Source organism: Numida meleagris, chromosome 6 (genome assembly GCF_002078875.1).
Source record: "Numida meleagris isolate 19003 breed g44 Domestic line chromosome 6, NumMel1.0, whole genome shotgun sequence".
NCBI lineage: Eukaryota > Metazoa > Chordata > Aves > Galliformes > Numididae > Numida > Numida meleagris.
Genome location: NC_034414.1, coordinates 34,524,636 through 34,544,178, shown reverse-complemented (window position 1 = coordinate 34,544,178; position 19,543 = coordinate 34,524,636). Strand labels below are relative to the sequence as shown.

At 35.8% G+C, this 19,543-nt stretch overlaps 1 long non-coding RNA gene across 3 annotated transcripts in view; it reads right to left on the bottom strand.

The window, feature by feature from the left end:
• Positions 1 to 19,543, bottom strand: part of LOC110401894 — a 44,810-nt gene that overhangs the window by 8,756 nt on the left and 16,511 nt on the right. For all 3 annotated transcript variants that reach the window (XR_002440674.1, XR_002440676.1, XR_002440675.1), the window contains 2 exons: positions 19,274 to 19,355; positions 1,364 to 1,425 (listed from right to left, as the gene is read on the bottom strand). This is a non-coding gene — a long non-coding RNA (uncharacterized LOC110401894). The remainder of the gene's footprint in view (positions 1 to 1,363; positions 1,426 to 19,273; positions 19,356 to 19,543) is intronic.

Here is a 19,543-nt window from a genome sequence, read left to right as displayed (position 1 = left end):
AGTAACAACATTCAAGAAGATAGTTGTATTAAGAACCCAAAGGATCAAGAACAGAAAGAAAAACATATAGGTGGAATAGATTACATGGATGCATTTAAAAACCTGACAAGATCTTTATCAGCAATGCTGCAAGACAGTCTTTGAAATACAGATTAACAGAACAGAAACCTTCAAGTTCAAATAGAATGAAACACAAAAAGCTGAAAAAAAGATGCAGAAAATACTGGAGAAAATAATGAGAAAAGACAATTGGAACACCAAAGACAGAGGACATAATAAAGATTCCTGGAAATGCACATTTTGTGAGGTTTTCTTCTATTTGCCCAGTCATTATTTAACTAAGGATTACCAAAAATTAAAGCATACATGTGGTTCAGTAAATCCCTATCTCACAGATTACAGCATACTATTTAGTATAAATGTCATCCAATTTTTTGCCAGCTTAGGGGGAATTTAGTCTTAAACAAGATTTGGACAATACAAACAGCGATAGGACAAGGGGGAATGGTTTTAAACTGAGACAAGGGAGATGTAGGTTAGATATTAGGAGGAAGTTTTTCACACAGAGGGTGGTGACACACTGGAACAGGTTGCCCAGGGGGGTTGTGGATGCCCTGTCCCTGGAGGTGTTCAAGGCCAGGCTGGACATGGCTCTGGGCAGTGTGGTCTTGTGGTTGGCGACCCTGCACTCAGCAGGGGGGTTGAAACTCGATGATCTTTGAGGTCCTTTTCAACCCAGGCCATTCTGTGATTCTATGAAAAACAACCTAGCCAATTTTGGAATGTCTTTACTACTGCTTGCTAAAAAATCATATAATAGTTTCCAAAGATATCATATATACAGGTCTACTGAATACATGGTTCAAACCCTCTAAGAACTACGCTGAGCATTGTTGTCCAGAATTACCACTCAGCAAACAAATCCAAACATGAGTTGCAGACTGTTATGCTTCTGAAATGTACTTGTAAATATGTGTTCTTGACTGCGGCAAAACTACTCTGTTTGGCAAGTAGCTAGCATAGCACATGCACAGCTGGTATTAATGCGTGTGAAACACATCTAAGTCTCCCTGTATTTGCATACACATATTTTAGATAAGTCAAATTAGAACCTTGGTTATTCCTCAGTAATTTGGTTTTCTGAAACATTATTTCATCTTGTGCTACAGCAGTTACAGGATTGGATCAAAATACACAAATCAGAATCTTGTCCTGAAGTCTGCGATATTTAACACTGTTTCAGCAAATTAGGAAAAAAAAAATGTAGTTACAAATGAAAATATTTTGTTTAAAATTAACAGAATTGGCAACACAGCTGTAAATCTGTTTATCTGGCCTCACTTCTACTTTACCGTTCCAATACCTGTACTTCACATGCAGGTTCAGAGAAGAGTTGCTTATTTTAAGCATCTCAGTGCACCATCACTTAACACAAACTGTCAAGGAAACATTCACATTGAAAGGGACCAGAGATGCAGTGGATAGGTGATAAGACTCTGTTAGTTACTAAGTTCCAAAAGCAGCCTGAAGATTAAATTCTGAGGAACAGGAGTGGGGCAAAGATCAAGAACTTTACAGAAACATTTTCCTCTCTTAGAAAGGTGGATCAGATCCCAAACTATGCTATGCAGCAGACGCCAAGCATATATAATAAATCATAACAAAGAGAAAAATGCATCCTGTGGCCCAGAAACAATTCAGCACTTTTATTTTTTGAAACATTTTCAACTATGAGTATAGTGTTGTTGCTTATTTGAGGTGACTACTCTGGCAGATGTCTGGTCTAAGGTCAGCACAAAACCTCCTCCTTCAGTTTCACTTTTCACTCACCATGTGTAACAGAAGATGAGCTAGAGTTAGCATTATAAGGGACTTTCGAAAACATGGTATTGGAAAGCTTAAAGAAGTCATTAGCACTGATTCCGAGCCTCTAAAAACTAAGGGCTTTATATATATATTTGTTTTGATAATAAGTGCTTTAATCCTCCCTCTCAAAGCTAAACAAAACCCCAAAACAACAACAACAACAAAAAAGCCCAGCACTGATGAGCAATCATGCAATAACAAATTAGTGTGCATACATGAGGGAAAAACAAATGCAGTTGGGAAACAGATTTCGGTGTCAAGTTTCCCCAAGTGTTGTTATAAATATCAGGAAATTAAAAAATGCTCTTAAAATGCATGAATATTATTTAGGTCTTTAATCTGGAAGGGGCATGATTGATTTTGCAGGGTAGAAACTGCCAACTGTACCAGTGCCTGCAGATGGAAGGGGCCGGCACATAGCTGCCAATTTCAGGGAAGATATTTCAACTAGTCTCTAAAATGGATTGCAAATGCATGTTGTCTTCTGCTTGTTCCTTGAGGCTCACACTGCTCTAGACAGCCTAGGGAGATAAAGGAATCTGTCTTTTCTAGAAACAGCTGAAACGTGACTATTTTAGGATCACCAAAAAATATGAAAACCTAAACCTCTGAGGGCAGTGAGGCTACAAACTGAATTGGCAGTGACAGTAAGATTATTTAATTTTAGCTATTTACTCTACAACCATTTACACCATAGTCATAGTAAAATTTACCTTTAGAGTCTAAAGCTCACATTTACATCCTTATAACTGAGTCAAATCTTCAAGCAAGGAAGAACACTGCTGGAAACAAAACCACACTGTGTGAAACACAGTTGCTCTTGCACTCCAGCAAACAAAAAAATGACAAGAGTTAGACAAATTTTTCAAATAAGATCAACCTTAAATCCAAACACTGTTAAATCTCAACTTCCAGATTCATATCTCATTTGAAAATGTGATCATCTGATACTGGATAAAACATTTTAGATATACGACCTTTAACTAGGCATCAAACAGTTCCAAGGCACACTTTTACAGACTCAAAAAATCCTCATTCAGCCATTATGCTAGTGTAAATAAAACAAAAATATGTATTTAGGTATCAAACTTCACTTCTTCTGACCTTTCAGTTGGGTAGATTTACCCACCTCTCCTCAATTTTCTCACATATTTTAAAAACAATTCTCAACAGCAAAAAAAAAAAAAAAAGAAATCCATTAGCATGAACCAATCTTTTAAAGCCAATTTCTATAGCTTTCTTCTTTCAAAGAGTATATTTTCTTTTTTCTTTCTACTTTACTCTGGAAACTGTGCTTATGCCAGCATCTTCTTAACCTGATTGCTCAGTCTTTTATTCTGGAATTTAGCACCACTGCAGCAGGTTAGTAACAGACTGTCTCAAATATCTTGTGTTAAGGACAGATCTGCACTGTGGAGTAAAGACATTTTGCTGGCAATGAGAATACTAGAATGGATATGAAGTGTCTTCAGGAAAATTTTCTTTAGGTTTATATCATATTAAAGACATCTGAGTTGTATTTAGTCCTACTAGTTCCAGCAGGAGCAGAACTTCACCTCTACTTCAGTTCTAACAGTATAACGTGCATATACATATATGACATGAACTTTCCCTCCCTCCCCTTCTGCTTTAAGGATTCTTCCTCTATATTTTTGCTCTTTTTTAATCATTATTTGCAGATTACTCACAAACACTTGTGCTGCTACAGAAATGAAATTACTGGCCAAAATTCATCCCCAGTGCACAAGACAAAGTAAGGAATATGATACGCCCTCTGCTTTCTCTTTTTGAAATATTCTGTTCATGCTACACTGCAGTCTTGTGATATATACTCTAACATCACTTGCTACATATTTCATACTTTAGTGCCATGCTTGATTACATCAATCCATACAAAACAGAAACTGGCAGCCACTCTCCCAATTTCTGCCAACTGTAAAGGTTAACATGTACGTTGGCATAATGTGGGTGTGTAAATAAGGGAATTTGTGTAGTCCTTTATTTAGCAATGTAAGAAAACATATTTCAGGTCGGAGATGAATAGTTTTCCTTCCCTCCAGGTGTCTATTTTCTATTTTGGAAATTTCAAGGAAGGGATTAAACATGCACAAGCACTACTTAGCAACAAAACACTGGGGAACCATACTGTGTGTACTATAACTTCATTTCATAAGACTATCATCACAAACTGCCAGTATTTCATCACTGCCAAGATGTCTTCAGAGAAAGACAGGAGAAGTCAAGGAAGTGGCTCTCAAGACACCCCCAATAAGCTCTCTGCCATCACTCAAGCCTCCCACAAGGCAAGTTCACCATCCCCAAGGATAATTAACAAATTTTCTTCTAGACCAACAACCTTTAAGAAAAAAACATTTGCCCAGTCAAATCATAAAGTAGGTTTATGTTTTCAATTTTGCACCTTTAGAAGTTTGTATTGTTAAACAAACAGAGATATAAATCAGCAACTGTCTTACAGGAAAGTTGCCTGTCAGTATGAAACACTGCTTGTGTTTCTGTATTTGTAGACTAAACATTTTTCTAATCTGATGCATAAATCTAGATGAAGTGTATCCAGTAGAGCTGATACAAATTTTCCATTGGCCTTGTATTCTGGACTCCAAAATATAAGCAATTAGTTTGGTATGAATAAGAAGTTATTTACCAGTGAGGATACAAGAGAGTAATTGATATACCTGTTCTCTCTTGTACGCTATCTTGGTTCATGTATAATCTGTGATTATGAATATTAAATAAAAAATTCAAATAAGCATCCATAAAGGTTTGTCATGCTGAAAACAGCAACATATTTGCTACATTTCTCTGTATACTTTATTTTCTGACATTAATTTTAAACTACATCAATGCATTCCTCCACTAAAGTACTAGAAAACAAAACAACCAAAAACAAGTCATGAAATATAGAGAGTAGTCTACACTATTTTTATAGTTTTAATATTTTATATTTTAAATATAATTACTTTCAAGGATTTTCTGAATCTCCAGGATAATAGGTAAAAGTATCAGGAGAAATTAATAGTGCGTAGCTCCAGTCCCCTCACCCGCTTTGTTGCACTTCTCTGGACATGCTCTAGGGCCTCGATGTCTTTCTTGCAGTAAGGGGCTCAAAACTGAACAGAGAACTCAAGATGTGGCCTCACCAGAGCAAAGTACACGGGGACAATCACCTCCCCGCTGCTGCTGGTTATGCTTCATACACATTAAAGACCCTGCAACTAACTACATCTTCTATTCATAATCACGTTTTCTGAAACACAGGACATTAGTGCAAGACTGTCACTATGAACATTCAAAGCCCTGCAGACCCAGGAAATACCAAACTGCAACTTCCATTTATAGAGATGTCCCATCTGCATCTGACTGCCTTTAACTGAACGAAACTGAGCAAAAATGAGTTTTCTGTATAATAAGCTATGAATCCATTGACATTTTGTGCCTGCATTGTTGTTGTGAAGTATAACATAAGAAAATATATAAAATATATGAAAATAGAAATATATAGAGAGCCCCTAAAAATATAATCATCTTAAAGTAGTAACCATCTACTGTGTATCTCTAACAGAAGCGATACGAGCTACAGACAGACTCTTACAATGTGAGATGTAATGAATGTGAGAAGTCAAGTTTGTCATATTTCCTATTGTTTCCAGAAGGAAAAAAAAAACATGAAATGAAATTATAGACTATAAGAAATAGTGCAGCAGTAACGGTCATACTTCCACTTGGATATGTTGAATGACTTAGGAATTATTCTCCAAATGATATGGTCAGCTGGATATTTTGAAACAAAGTAAAAATGGTACTGTTTATATGTGTTGTTGCAAGAATACAGATCAGTTTTCTTATATTCTGAACTGCATTGCCAAAAAAAAATTATTTCCTGTGGTGATCAATTAAAGCATAGTCTATGGTTCAACAGGAAAAACTATGACTAGGAAAAGGAAGAAAAGATATGCAGTGGGATTCCTAGTTCAACTTACTAAAGATTAGAAGACAATTTTAAGTCCAAACATCAATATGCTCGCATTGGGCCAGAGCAGAAAAACACTTAGATTGAAGGAACTGGTGATAAGAAAACATGAGAAAATGCTACCGTCTGATCAACGCTTAATTAATTTCAGTAAATATAAAGCTATTTCAGTACGTCTAAGTATGAACATACTGTAATTATTTTTCTTCTTCAGGGAAGATTAATTTCTTGAGGAGAAATTATGCTCATCTTTACATATATTATTGTAAAATTAATAATGAAGACCTATACCAGAAATCAAGCCAGAATGTGTGAAACATGCTTAGAAATTTTTAAGAATTGTTTAATGTAAAATTTTAATTTCAGTTGTGGATGTGAGCAGATAGTCTGAACATTTTTACGCTAGGAAAGCCAGTTAACCAAACAGGATTTGTAAAGATCTGCTTAGAAGCTGCAAGCACTGCAACTGTATATTTGCACAGTGTATATCAGAGTAGGCCCTAATATCACCTGCAGCCTCTAAACACTACTGTGCTACTGCTCTTAATAGTAATAACAACAACATTCATCTTATTGGATATAGCAGTTCCTATTTTTATATTCACAGTAAAGCTTTAAAAATATTCAAGGCACTTTCAGGGGTACATTTTCTTAAAGATAAAAATCCCCAAGTGTTTAACCATAATCACTATTGGGAAAATACATTAGTAATGTACTCTTTAAAGCACTTCTGAAAAGCTACACTCCTAATACCAGGTAAATGATATATGTTTTAGAAACACTTAGGAATACCTATTCACTTATTAGTCTGGCATGGTCTCAAAACAATGTTGGCTAAACAATAGTGCTTCTATCATAGTTTTGTATATGGTCAATCAAGTAAACAATATGCATTTTTTTTTAATGCTCACATGAGTGCTTACACAGCAGTTTATTCAGATCCATTATGGACACCCAAGTAAATAAATGTTCTGAAGTCCATAACTATATATTCAGTAAATATAGAGCTGCTACCTTCTACAGAACAAATAATAAGCACTATAACAACACCACAATCACAGGGATTTATCCAACAATATACTTCACCACAAAAAAAGATTTCACAACTTCTCACCAGCATTTCTCCTCCCTCCCCCATCATTTCTTTCTTTTGTTTTTAAAGAAAGGTGTTAAAGGGGAGAACATTACCTTTCAGAAGCTATTACTTTGTGAGAATACACAACCATTATGAGAAATAATAACATGGAAATAATTTTTTCTTGGGAGTCCCTGTAAAACTACAGACCTTATTTCAATCTTAACTGCCTTACCTTGGTCATCAGCAGACTTGGATGAGCTCTGCAGTTTGTAGCCAGTTTTACACTCATGGCATTTGTTACTCCAAGTAATTGTACTGCAAACATTCAGGAAAGATTTTGGAGTTTAGCTACAAATATCAAAGGTGAGCCAGCTCTTTAGTGATCCAAGGCACAGTTTTGCATGTGGGCAAGAACTTGCATTCCTCAGCCACCCTGGGAGCTCTCTACATTTTATTCTTTCATACACGTTTTAGTAGAGCCAAAGGGGAGAACAATAAACTAGAGAAGAAACAAATAATTACCATTCATACCAGAATTGCAAATAGATAAAGATCTTACATTAAGACCTTATATCTGCCCTGTGAGAGGGCAGGAACCCTTAAAGGAACATTAAAAACTAACCCTGGCTATGATGAGATTGTGACAAAAATTCCCAGCGGATACTTCACAAACCATGGAGTGAGAAAGAGAGACAAGATCCTGGGATCCTGTCAGATCCAGATCCCAGTCAGAAGGCTTCTCCAAAAGGAGCCCAGGACATAGAAATTTAAACCCCCAAGGCTGCATTAGCATACCTCATAATTTAGAAAGACTTGAAACAGTCAAGATAAACCAAGTAAGGAAGTCTTTTATCTTCAAGACAAGCCTTCTACTTGGAATGCTACAACTATGACTCTCCAGCCTTCAAGGCAGTCCAGGTTTGGATGAACACAAAAATGTCTTAGGCTCTAGGAGATGACAGAGGCTCCAGATTCCAAGCAGACTGCAAATTTGCAGTAGTGTGGTCTATGTATTTAACATCTTTACAAGTATTGAAATTAAATTCAAAATAATGAAGTATTTAAAGCCTATTCATGGATATTCCTGTCAGGAACTCTGTGGACTTGGGTGTAAGGAAAATTTACTACATTAGTAATTCACTCAGGAACAGTTTGCTCTGTATACTTAAATATTTTCAGTCAGTTTTTTTTAATCCAGTTTTACTTTTTTTAGTCTCCAATCTGCCAGTGAAGCCACTTGCTAAAAGTTCAACAAGAGAGCTAGATGAAGACAAAAGTGATGCCCTTGATTTCAGGGCTGTATATTCACCAGTGTGTACAAAAACTCAAGTCTAATGACTTCAGTCTTATTTTAGGGTTGCTGTAAGGTAGGAAGAAAGGTAGGAAGAAATACAGATCACACGTCAACATCCTACTCTATCCATGACATGACGTTTATTCTTGATGTACTGTTGCCAATACAGCATGAATACTGGTTTGCTCATGTGAGATTTGTTACTACATTCCATATTTCATAAACCTGGAGAAAGAATACTCTGGGTGATAAAAAAGGGGGGGACTACATTCCAGGAAGATTTCAGAAATAAAATAGTGTATTACATTCCAAAAGTTAACTTCAATGCAGCAAGAAATCAATAACTGATTGGAAAAAAAAAAATCTAATAATTAAAAAGATAAACGTTTACTTCCTAGAAGCTACTTGTTTCAACTAATCTGTTTTGAATTGCTCCATTCTGTCTCTATGTCACTCTATTTCTAAGGAAATTTGGTGTTCTACTTTTGATGATTATTGTTGTCATTCACACAAAAATAAAAGATTTTCTAAGTTTTTTGGATGTTCTAAAGAGATAACTAAAATGCTACACCACAAACAATAACTACTAAGATCCTTCTTCCAGTGTTTTTTCAGATTCTGAAGCCTACCGCTGGGGTTTAGTAACTACATCATGCAATAAAGGACTGATATCTACATGACAACCACAAGAGCAAATTTTTCATCCTAGACTTAATGAAATAAGAACATTAGTATTATTTAATACAGATTAGTGTCACATCTTCAAATTAAAAAAATTAAGCACTAATAGTTAATTTTAATTATTTCTTGATTAGTAGGTCACAGACAAGGCATTTAATACTCTTAAAATGTTTCTACGTAATCTATCATGGAAGTTTGTCTAGTTTATTTCATGGGCTTTTTGTTTTTGTGTATATTTTATTGTCATATAGCTACTTATTACTGGTTGAGGAACAAGGCTTTAATGCTATTGGGAATACTTCATTTGAAACAATTGATATGCAGTATTCATACATACTTTATTAAGTATTTTTTCAACTCCTGAAATGCTAACTCAGACAAAATTTTAACTGAAGTTGTGCACTGTAGCTACTGGGTAAACTTTCTTCAATCTGATTTCCAGTACCCAGGATTTCTTAAAGAATCCCATGTACCTCAGAAGTAAAGTAACTGAGGAAAACTACAAGGTGAACATAATATTTTTATAAGGCATATCCTCTGTTACTGAACGTACCGAAATATTATCAGCAGTAAACTATGCTATTACGACTTTAATAGCTGGCTACAAAGCCATGGTAGAGGAACAAATGCAGAGACCTGAAAGTTCAAAAGATCGACAGATAAGCAGCATGTTACATGATAGTTGAAATGAGATCCCCTGAGAAATGAATCTTGTGCCATAATAAACAACTAATCCTATGTGATTTGAGACCAACTTTAATACAGGATTAGACTTCAGGTATGCAAACTGCAAAATGCTGATAAGCAATAAATAAAAGGTACCATCCTCAGATTATTTGGATCTTGATTTTAGCAATGTTTTGTAAAACTCTTCTTCCATAGACTTCATCGCACTGTAAAGAGGGCAAAATAAATATAAGAAGAAGCAATTCCTGTTGTTGTCCTGATACAGAGAACTGCTGACTCTGGATATCTATTTTAATTCTCTTAGCTTTCAGCAAACAGCCAAAATATATTTATTTTGAAAATCTTTCTTTTTTTTTTTTTAATTAGTGTCCACCAGTTTTACACAGGTACAATTACAAATATTGTAGCAGGATTCTAATTTTATCTATGAAATCAGTCTCATACAAGGGATTGAATGACAAAAACAAAGTCTGAACTTAAGTTTTTCAGATGTCATTCAGAAGTCATCCTATTTTTGTACATTTGCAGTAATAAAATACCCTCAGTCTGATGACACCCACAAGGATCACTGAACCCAATTCCTGGCTCTGTGCAGGGTCATCCAAAATTCAAACTATTTGTTTAGTATTCCCAGCATTCCACTTCCTGCCAAGTGTCAAAGCTGCTTTGGTTAGATTGTCAGGTGTCCAAAAACAGAGCAAGCGATCACTGGACATGCATCAATTAATTCTGTTTAAAGACGTAGTAGATATGATGCATCTTTGATGAAAATTCATTGGACGCATGGCTGACCAGTTTTCGTGCCATTAGTCAAACATGTCCAGTACACACTGGACTAACCATGCACACACACACACATTGTCTAACTCCCCAGGAAAAAAAAAAAAAAAAAAAAGAAACAACGCTTTTGAAAGGAAATGATGGCCAGAATATCAATCTAAGAAACTGAGATCGTCATTTGTAGTACACATACATGTAGATAAGGGTGAAAAACTAAAACCTAGAAAAGAATCTTTAGAAATCAATACCTCAGAATATCAAGCTATTAAAATAAAGGTAAAGTTAACTGAAACTGGATTTTGTTTTCACTAATTCAGCTCAAGCCAAAACTTCCTACCCAATCAGAACAATTTATAAGTAAAATTTCATTCAAAAATCAACTTTGTATTGTGCGCAGCAGTGAAGTTATTTTTTCCATATCAGAATATAAAGGGCCTTTAAGTAATCATTCAAAGAATGTAAGACAGAATTGAGCATATCTAGATTTCTGTTTATGCTTCTTTCCAAACCCTTTCCCCAAATCTCATTGTTACTGTTTCTTTTCTTTCCATTGCTTTACTTAACTATATGTACAGATACTCCTCCTTTATCTGCCTTCTCCAAGTGAGGAAGTTTTACTGGAAAGAAAGACAAAAAGAGAAAGCTATTAACAGCAACTTGCTTTGTTCTGGTCTTGGCCTTTACACAGATTAGTACAACATTTGGCTTCAGATAAGAGCAATGCATTTGAGTAGGGTCTTACTGAGAAGAGCACACTAAAACACCATCGCTGGATATACCTGCCTTGACACACCTGACTGCATCACTGGATTTGTGCTTTGGTCCTTAAAGCACAAGAGCCTTTCATCTATCAAATTCTTTAAGCCATACTTGTCAAGACTATAGCAGCAGCAGACTTCAACAGGGCAGACACACAAAAGGAAAGGCAATTAAATTTAGAAACTGCTTGTTGAAACTGAGAAAAATGTGTCAAAGATTCACTCAGAAAGGAAGAACAGATAAAAGTGGTCCTCATGCACTAAGGACTACCTTTATCCCACAAAATTCAACATGGAAATCTGTTAGACATGTGAAAGGCAGTTTGTCATGCACTGAATAATCTCTGGCTCATGCAAATAGGCAACAACTGACACTGAGATACACCTGACCTCCTCCTCTTTGTCAGATGTTTCATAGCTAGCACTTTACTGAGGTGGCTGTTGATCCCATAGTCAGCAAAAGAGTACATATGTTGTTCACTCAGCAACTCCAAATCACAGCTTGGCATCTTAACACAAGCCCAATCTCAAAAGATACTGGATAGTAAACTGGAGCACCTGGGGCATAGCCACATATTCTCTTATGCCTTGTTACAAAGCAGATAACCTTGGACTGAGAAGTGAGATATCAACAACAGCAACCAAAATACAGAAAGACTTAGTAACATCATCTGCCAGACACCCTAGACCTACTTTAAAATGTTTTTTCAAAGTGGTTCTGAAACTCTTTGAACTTTTAGAAGGCCATATTTTTAATTGACGGAAATATGACTTCCGTGCAAGAGTGTGACAGCATACAGTATTACCACAGCGCTAGTATTCTGTATCCTTTCAGATTCATTGTTGTTAACACTCAGTTGCTAGTCTGTCCACACAACCTTGCTAAATTAAAATTTATAAATTTGAGCTAAATTCCTACATTAGCTACCCTTTTCTTACTTCTGTAGACTCTTCTCCACAATTATAACTACAGGAGCCCCTTATATGCAGCATGAAGTACCATGCTTCTATCACCTTTCATCCAAGAATTTACACAAAGGGAGATGATTTCTTTATTCTCTCCTTCAGATCAAGTTCTCACAGTCTTTGAATGAGACAGACCTATCGCAACTAGTAAATCTCCCACAAAGTAGTGCTAGATCTAAAGATACTTTATTAATAGAAAAACTACAAACAAAATCAAGCTCAATAATTTCCCTCCCTTTCATTCTTACCTGACATAAATTACTTCTAATTTATCCTTTCTATAATGCTGTATTGGTTGGGCATGGGTGAAACTTCAGCTTCTCAAAGGATGAAGTCATTCTAATTTGCATGCTGCTCTGTCTGGCAGTGGTACATTGACTGCTTGTGTCTGTATATACATATACAAACACAAACTCTTGCCATTTCTATTAATTCAACATGTAAGCATATATATTTTGCTGAGACTCAGATTTCATGTTTATTATTTGACAAATTAGTTTAGTGCTGCTGTGCAGATAGAATCAAACAACTATGACTATATAAAAACAGCATTTACTAAAGGAAATGGAAATTCACTTTGGTCATGAATGCTCTGCTCAAGTAAAAGTTCTGGAATTTAAGAAGCACTTAGTTGCTGCATTAGGCCATTTAGGATGTTTCAGCGTCTCAATTGACTGTAATACCAATCTGCTCAAGTGCCCTGTTAATGACCTTCCATCTCACAGCAAGCTCAGGAATTCGGTGTTTATACTTTTTTTTTTTTAAACTATGCCATGAACAGACTGAAGGACAGATCCTTCTTTCTCTGTCTACTGTAGCAAAATGGTGTAAACTGTAAATATATCAGGCAAAAGAAACTAAGCTTGATGCCTCTTAAAGAAAACAATCATTGACAGAAGCGAGGAAAAGTGAACCACTTAAAATTACAGTGTTGGACATTTAGAAAAGAAGAATTTTAAAAATTCTTTCAAAACAACAACAAAAAAATGTTTGTACAGACTAACTTCCATGTGCAACATGGAGAGCTCCTAGTTTTCTGTTATTGTTCTAAATAAATACCTAAGGCAGCAATGTGAATTTAGACAAAGAAACATCACTTTTCCTAAAATTCTCTGCAGAATTTTAATATGTAAGTCATGTAATATAAGCTTGGAGAACTAGATCTTTAGCTTTAGCTAAGATGTTTCAGTGCAGTCAAAAATTTGAGTCATTTGCACAGAATACACAATCCAAAATATCTGCCCTGTTAACAAACATGAATATTTAATCATGTACCCTGCCATATCTACCCTTCATCGTTTGGACAAAGAATATGAGAAAATATATTTGAGCTCTGTCATTAGAACTAATCTGCATTATTTATATTTTATTGTTGTAGTCTTGAGTTAAAAAATGATTTACAGTATTCTGAAAAATATTAAAGCCAAGGTCCATTATTTTATCTTTCTTTAAAAGCCTCAAAAGAAAACTACTTATAAATTTTTCATACTGTTTCCACCCAACAGCAACAAGATCCCAAGAGATTTCACATCTCTAGAAATTTTCTAAATTCTTATGAAAAACACATTTGAAAGAAAAAAAAATTGAAATATTCTCAAAAGTTTCTGAAAACTGAACACTAATTACGGAAAGTAAAAAAGAATTTAGCAAGTAACTGCTCCCCCCAGTAGAAATTTGAGAATGTAGAACACTACTTGCTTTTAGAATTTGTTTTTGCATATTCAAGAGAGTAATGACTGATTTTGAAAAATACAATCTCTTTTAGGATGTCAGGATTTAAAACCCGCAGTGGACTACTTGAACAGTAGCTGTTCTATGATAACATACGTCACACAGTACTTCACATGCCACTGCTGACAAACTATGTTGCAACATGACAATCAGACATATGCAAGAATACTGTTCAAGACTTAAATTATGGCCATTACATTAATTTGGTTCAGTAAAGTTTTTATTTATAGCATAGATCCCATCAGCCAGTATGTCTAGTTTAATGCCTGATCCTTAAATAAGGCTAGATAACAATTACTGCCACTGAAATCAGTCAGAATTCATAGAATCATAAAGGCCTGGGTTGAAAAGGACCATAATGATCATCTAGTTTCAACACCCCTGCCGTGGACAGGGTTGCCAACCACTAGACCAGGCAGCCCAGAGCCACATCCAGCCTGGCCTTGAATGCCTTCAGGGATGGGGCTTCCACAACCTCCTTGGGCAACCTGTTCTAGCGCGTCACCACTCTCTTCGTGAAAAACTTCCTCCTAACATCTAACCTAAACCTCCCCTGTCTTAGTTTAAAACCATTCCCCCTTGCCCCATCTCTATCCACTCATGTAAACAATCGTTCCCCCTCCTGTTTATATGCTCCCTTCAAGTACTGGAGGGGCACAATGAGGTCTCCCAGGAGCCTTCTCTTCTCCAAGCGAAACAAACCCAGTTCCCTCAACCTTTCCTCATAGGAGAGGTGCCCCAGCCCTCTGATCATCTTAGTGGCCCTCTCTGGACCCATTTCAAGAGCTCTGCATCTTTCTTGTACTGAGGGTCCCAGGCCTGGATGCAGTACTCCACCTGGGGCCTCACAAGAGCTGAGTAGGGGGGACGATCACTTCCCTCTCCCTGCTGGCCACTCCTCTTTTAATGCATCCCAGAACATAGTTGGCCTTGCAGGTTGCAAGCACACACTGCTGGCTCAAGTTCAGCTTCTCATCCACCAGGAATTCTGGGGCTACAGTCATTTTGTACACTACTGTTACTGCAGTCCAACTGGAATGTGAAATACTGTGATCATGTATTAATTGTATAGAGCAGAATGTATACAGAGTTGATTAATACAAGCTAACACTTAAACCACTAAAAGCCATCACAAAAGGCTATTTAAAACAAGACAAAACACTTCCTTTTTTTTTTTTTTTCAAAGAACACAAGTTTCATTACAAGTACTATGGAGAAGAGTATCAAGTATTATTTATGAGTTCATCCTGATCCTAACACTCATTTTTAAGCCATTGATAGACTCTAGGAATATTCTTCTATAGATTCTTGTACTACATTCATTTCCATCATTGTGAAATATATTTTTGAACTGTTTGACTGTTGGATTTGGTACTTCTGACCGCAACCTTGTAGGAGGCTTCAAGGAAAGGGAGAAAACAGACCATCTGCTCTTAGACATCTACCTCTGGTTTCACAAAAGAAAACTAATTTTAATCAACACAAATCAACTGATCAGATTCAGCAAAGCAAGCTTGGCATTAGCATTGTGCTGCATCTCAAAATACCAGGCTCCATTTTAGACACAGTATGCAACAAAATAGACTTATAACACAATTATAATAAAAGCATTCAGAAAAAGACCCTCAAAACTAGAACTGTTCATACAAAGAAGTTTAAGTAAATGAAGTCAGTGGACATTTCTGATAGTACTGCACAAAGGAAGCAATCTTCTGCCCAGATAAATTAATCCAGCTTTACAAAAAGCTAAGAATTATGCTATGTACTCTTGAGGACTATTTTCCTATTCATAGAAATGGCACTCAAAGGTGTCTCCAGCTGAATCTTCTCAATGGCTCCAAGGCAACAGATAGAACAAATTCCCTTGTACTCTTTCTTGGCATAGAGAGCCCACACCAGTAACACATAATCAAAACAACTGTGTTTCAACATTAAAAAAAGTCTTATGCAAACCATTATACTGTTAGGTTCATCAGCTGAAAAGCTTCCTCAATAGTAAAAATGAGTTCATCGCATTTGGTTTAGTAATAATTTAGGCCCATATATCTTTATATATTGAGAAAGACCAGTTCGCAGGAGGACACGTAATGGCACATTTGTAATTTTTTAATGCAAACTAAAACAACTGATTGTTCATATGAGATTTAGAACCTTTTTTAAAAATACACTTGAAGCTAAAGCAGTAATACAAACAGATTTTTCTACCAAAATTTTAAAAGTAAGGAAAATGTCATGAAACGGAACTTAAAGTCAAATGTTAGTTTTTAGATATGCTCAATGTTGCATTCTTACTAAATGTTTTATAATAGCAGAAAGTTAATTTGACACGTTTCTATTAATTTGAAATGGAATACCATTTCTTAGACATTTGAACCACAAGTATTTTTAAGAAACCCTTTACTAGCATCTCAAGTCCTGCTGCATAAACTTTCCTACCCAAAAGGTGATTAAATAAATTAGATAGATAGATAAATTAGTTAGAATAAATTCTGATGCAATGTCGCCTTTATATTTGTCTTGTCAAGTCTTTTCTTTACTTAGCACTAAATATGAATAGAGACTGATCTCAAAGTTGGCTCACAAGCCTAGATGTTCCCTTAATTAGAAACCAGACAATGGGGAGAAAAAGGGATGGTAGAACTCAGAGGTGTAAGTTCATCTCTGACACTGGTCAGGATGAGGAGATGAAATACAGCTACAGAGAACACCCACACCTAGGACCCTTGTTGCAGAGAAATTCACATTTTTTCCTTACAACTCAGAAAAACAATCTGGTATTCCCTGTAGAAGGAAAGTTCTTAAAATTTTCCATTTAAGAGCGGCAATGAAGGTATTTGTGGCTAGGCTTTTCTGTAAAAGAAGAGAAGCTTGCTCTCAGCTCCTGAACTCTTCAGGAGCCTCACTGCCTTATTTTAAAATGTAAACTTTATTATTTCAAAACCTGTCTGGAAAAGCAGGGATTTCTTATTCATAATGTATCTTCATGCTTCCAGAGTGTGAAGCATTGAGCCGCATGCAGCCACAAAATCCTGAAGTCCGCAAACTGAACTCAGTGGCAGAGAGGGCAAAGGTTTTAAAACTGTGGTAGTCAGCTGGACACTGTTTCCCCAAACCCTAAAGCCACGACTTAGGCATCCTCTGGTGCTTTTTTTACCTGCTTTATGTTGGTGGCTTTGATTTTAATTCTTTCTGCTCATTGAAAGAGGACAATACTGCAACCCTCCCCTCCATTCCTCACATTGCTGGATGTAATCTGGAAAGCAGCAAGCTTATACAGCAAAGCGGAGTGGGACAGAAGGGCAGGATAGGAGTATGTAATTGCCCATTGGCTTAAGAAACTACTGAGAAACTGCTGCAGGAGGCTGTCTTAATTTTTAAGCCAAAAAAACTGAGCTGCGGTTTAGAAGTTTTAGGGATGTATATGGCATGGCAAGGATTTCTGACCTATGGGAAACAGTTAAAGGTGTTTTAAGGCTATTCATTATGATTTCTTAAAGGACTGTCAATTAACATGAATTACAATACTGCATGAAGCATGGAATGTATTAATATTTCTCAGTACATACTACATTCACTCTCCATTTCATCATTCAATTATTTAACTCACTTCACCATGATATTCATTTATAACATGAGTATTTTTATAACATTTACAAAATTATCATCCACTGATATGGGAATCTTTACATAGACAAACTCATTATGCAAGTAACTAAATTTCTTATCTTTTTCTCCTTGTAGAACATTTAGAGCATAACTAATCTCCAGTCCTATTAAAATCATCTAGTAAGCTCATATTTGCTGAACACAGAAAATTACTAACACTTGCTGGAAGTGAAGCAACTGGTTGATTGTTTGACTGAATTGACATCTCCATACCAGCTTTTTATGCTCAGCTTAGATGACCACTTCAATATCAAACAATTTTACCAGTGCCAGTCAAGTGTGAAGGCTGGCACTCTTCACTGTTTTCTATGTACAAAACAGTTAAGTTTATACATATAAGTGGCTAATTGAAGTAAATTTGTTCATTGGCAAGAATAATTTCTCCTTAAAACAAGCAAATAAAAATTGAGAATGCAAGTATAAGTTAACACCTCACTATTTTGCAGAATTATAGTAGAAAAATGTAATTACAAGTCAACTTCAGCATGATTTTTGCAAGTAATTGACAAGCTGCTGCAGTTTCTAGGACAAGAGAAAACATCCTAAGAGTGTAGAAGCATTTACAAGTACTACTACGTGCAAAACATTTTTGATGCCTGCACATATTATAATCATGTCCAATCTTAAAAAATAGGTATATGTGTAAGTAACATATACACTGACAGCTAACTTGCTTAAGTACAACCAATACATTACACACAATAAATTAAAGCTATAATACATAAGGTATCTACCTGTAATAAAATTACCCTACAGGATATTCCTATTTAGCCAAATATTTTTCCCAGTAATAACACATCAGAATGAAAACAGAACTATGAAAACAAAATTTACATTTGAGCACAGTGAGTACAGGGGAATCTGACTTTTTATATATAATGAAACCAGAAAATAATCTGATGAGTTTTTCCCCCAAAAAACTGCTTTTTCTGATAAAAATTCATTGAGGTAGATGTTCTCCATGAATGTTCCTGTCAATCATTCAGCGCAGGTAGTAAAAATTTTTTGGTTGCCAGCATCACTTCCCTCCCTAAAACATCAAAATGCCTTTGAAAGGTGTGTTTCTTTTAGATAATTTTTTAAAATTATTGTTTGTGAGAACGATTTCAGGCAAAGTATTCTGATATTGATAGAATAACACATCAAAGTTATTTCATTTCAAAATATAAGTCTGGTTTAAATATTCAAGTCGTCACACTGAAAAAAGTATTCACTCACAGGCAGATTTGCATTTTAAAGAAGTACAAACAAATAGCATAATTTTTAGTATGACCACTTACTTCTTCAAAAGGAGAACCCAAAGATACTACCCAAGAACATGTAATTAAACTAATATGAAGCTGAACTTACTGCTCATCTGCCTCTGTAGGGCACCCCATCATTAACAGGCCCTAACTAGTACCCACTGAAAATTGTAGCACAGCTTGACAGACTGTACAGGGAACACTTTCTTTCTCTTTAATGTTGTATACCACTGTGATTTTGTTGAGATATTAAGCGCCAGTTAAACCATGAGACTATTTCACTGTAGACAACTAAGTGGCTCATTAATAGCTTCATCCAGAATAATGATGACGAAAGGCATTGAGTTACTTGGATTCACTACTTTGCTTTAGGTATTTTAACTAAGGAAATTAAGGCCTGGATTGAAAGAAAAAAATACAGACATGGAAAAAGACTTCTTCCCCTACTGCCATAAACTGTTAAAAAAAAAAAATTGAAACAGCAGTAATCTAGATTCTATGTCCAGTTTCAACATATGCATTCAAAAAGGATACAGCTTCATCAGAAAAGACAAAGGAGCTTCCTCACATTCGTATCTCTCCCTCCAAACCTTCCTTCTTCACAGCCAAGTTCTCTCTTTAGAAGCAGGAAACACAGAGTTAAACAGTTTGCTCTGTTCAAAGCAACAAGTCTGAAACACAACAGGCCTCAAGGGACAGACTACCCAAGTTATCAGACCACAGAGGTGTCCTGAATACCTGTCAATCTTTTCTTTGGGAAGTCGTGTAGACAGACATTTGCTGGCACTGAAATAAGAATCCAAG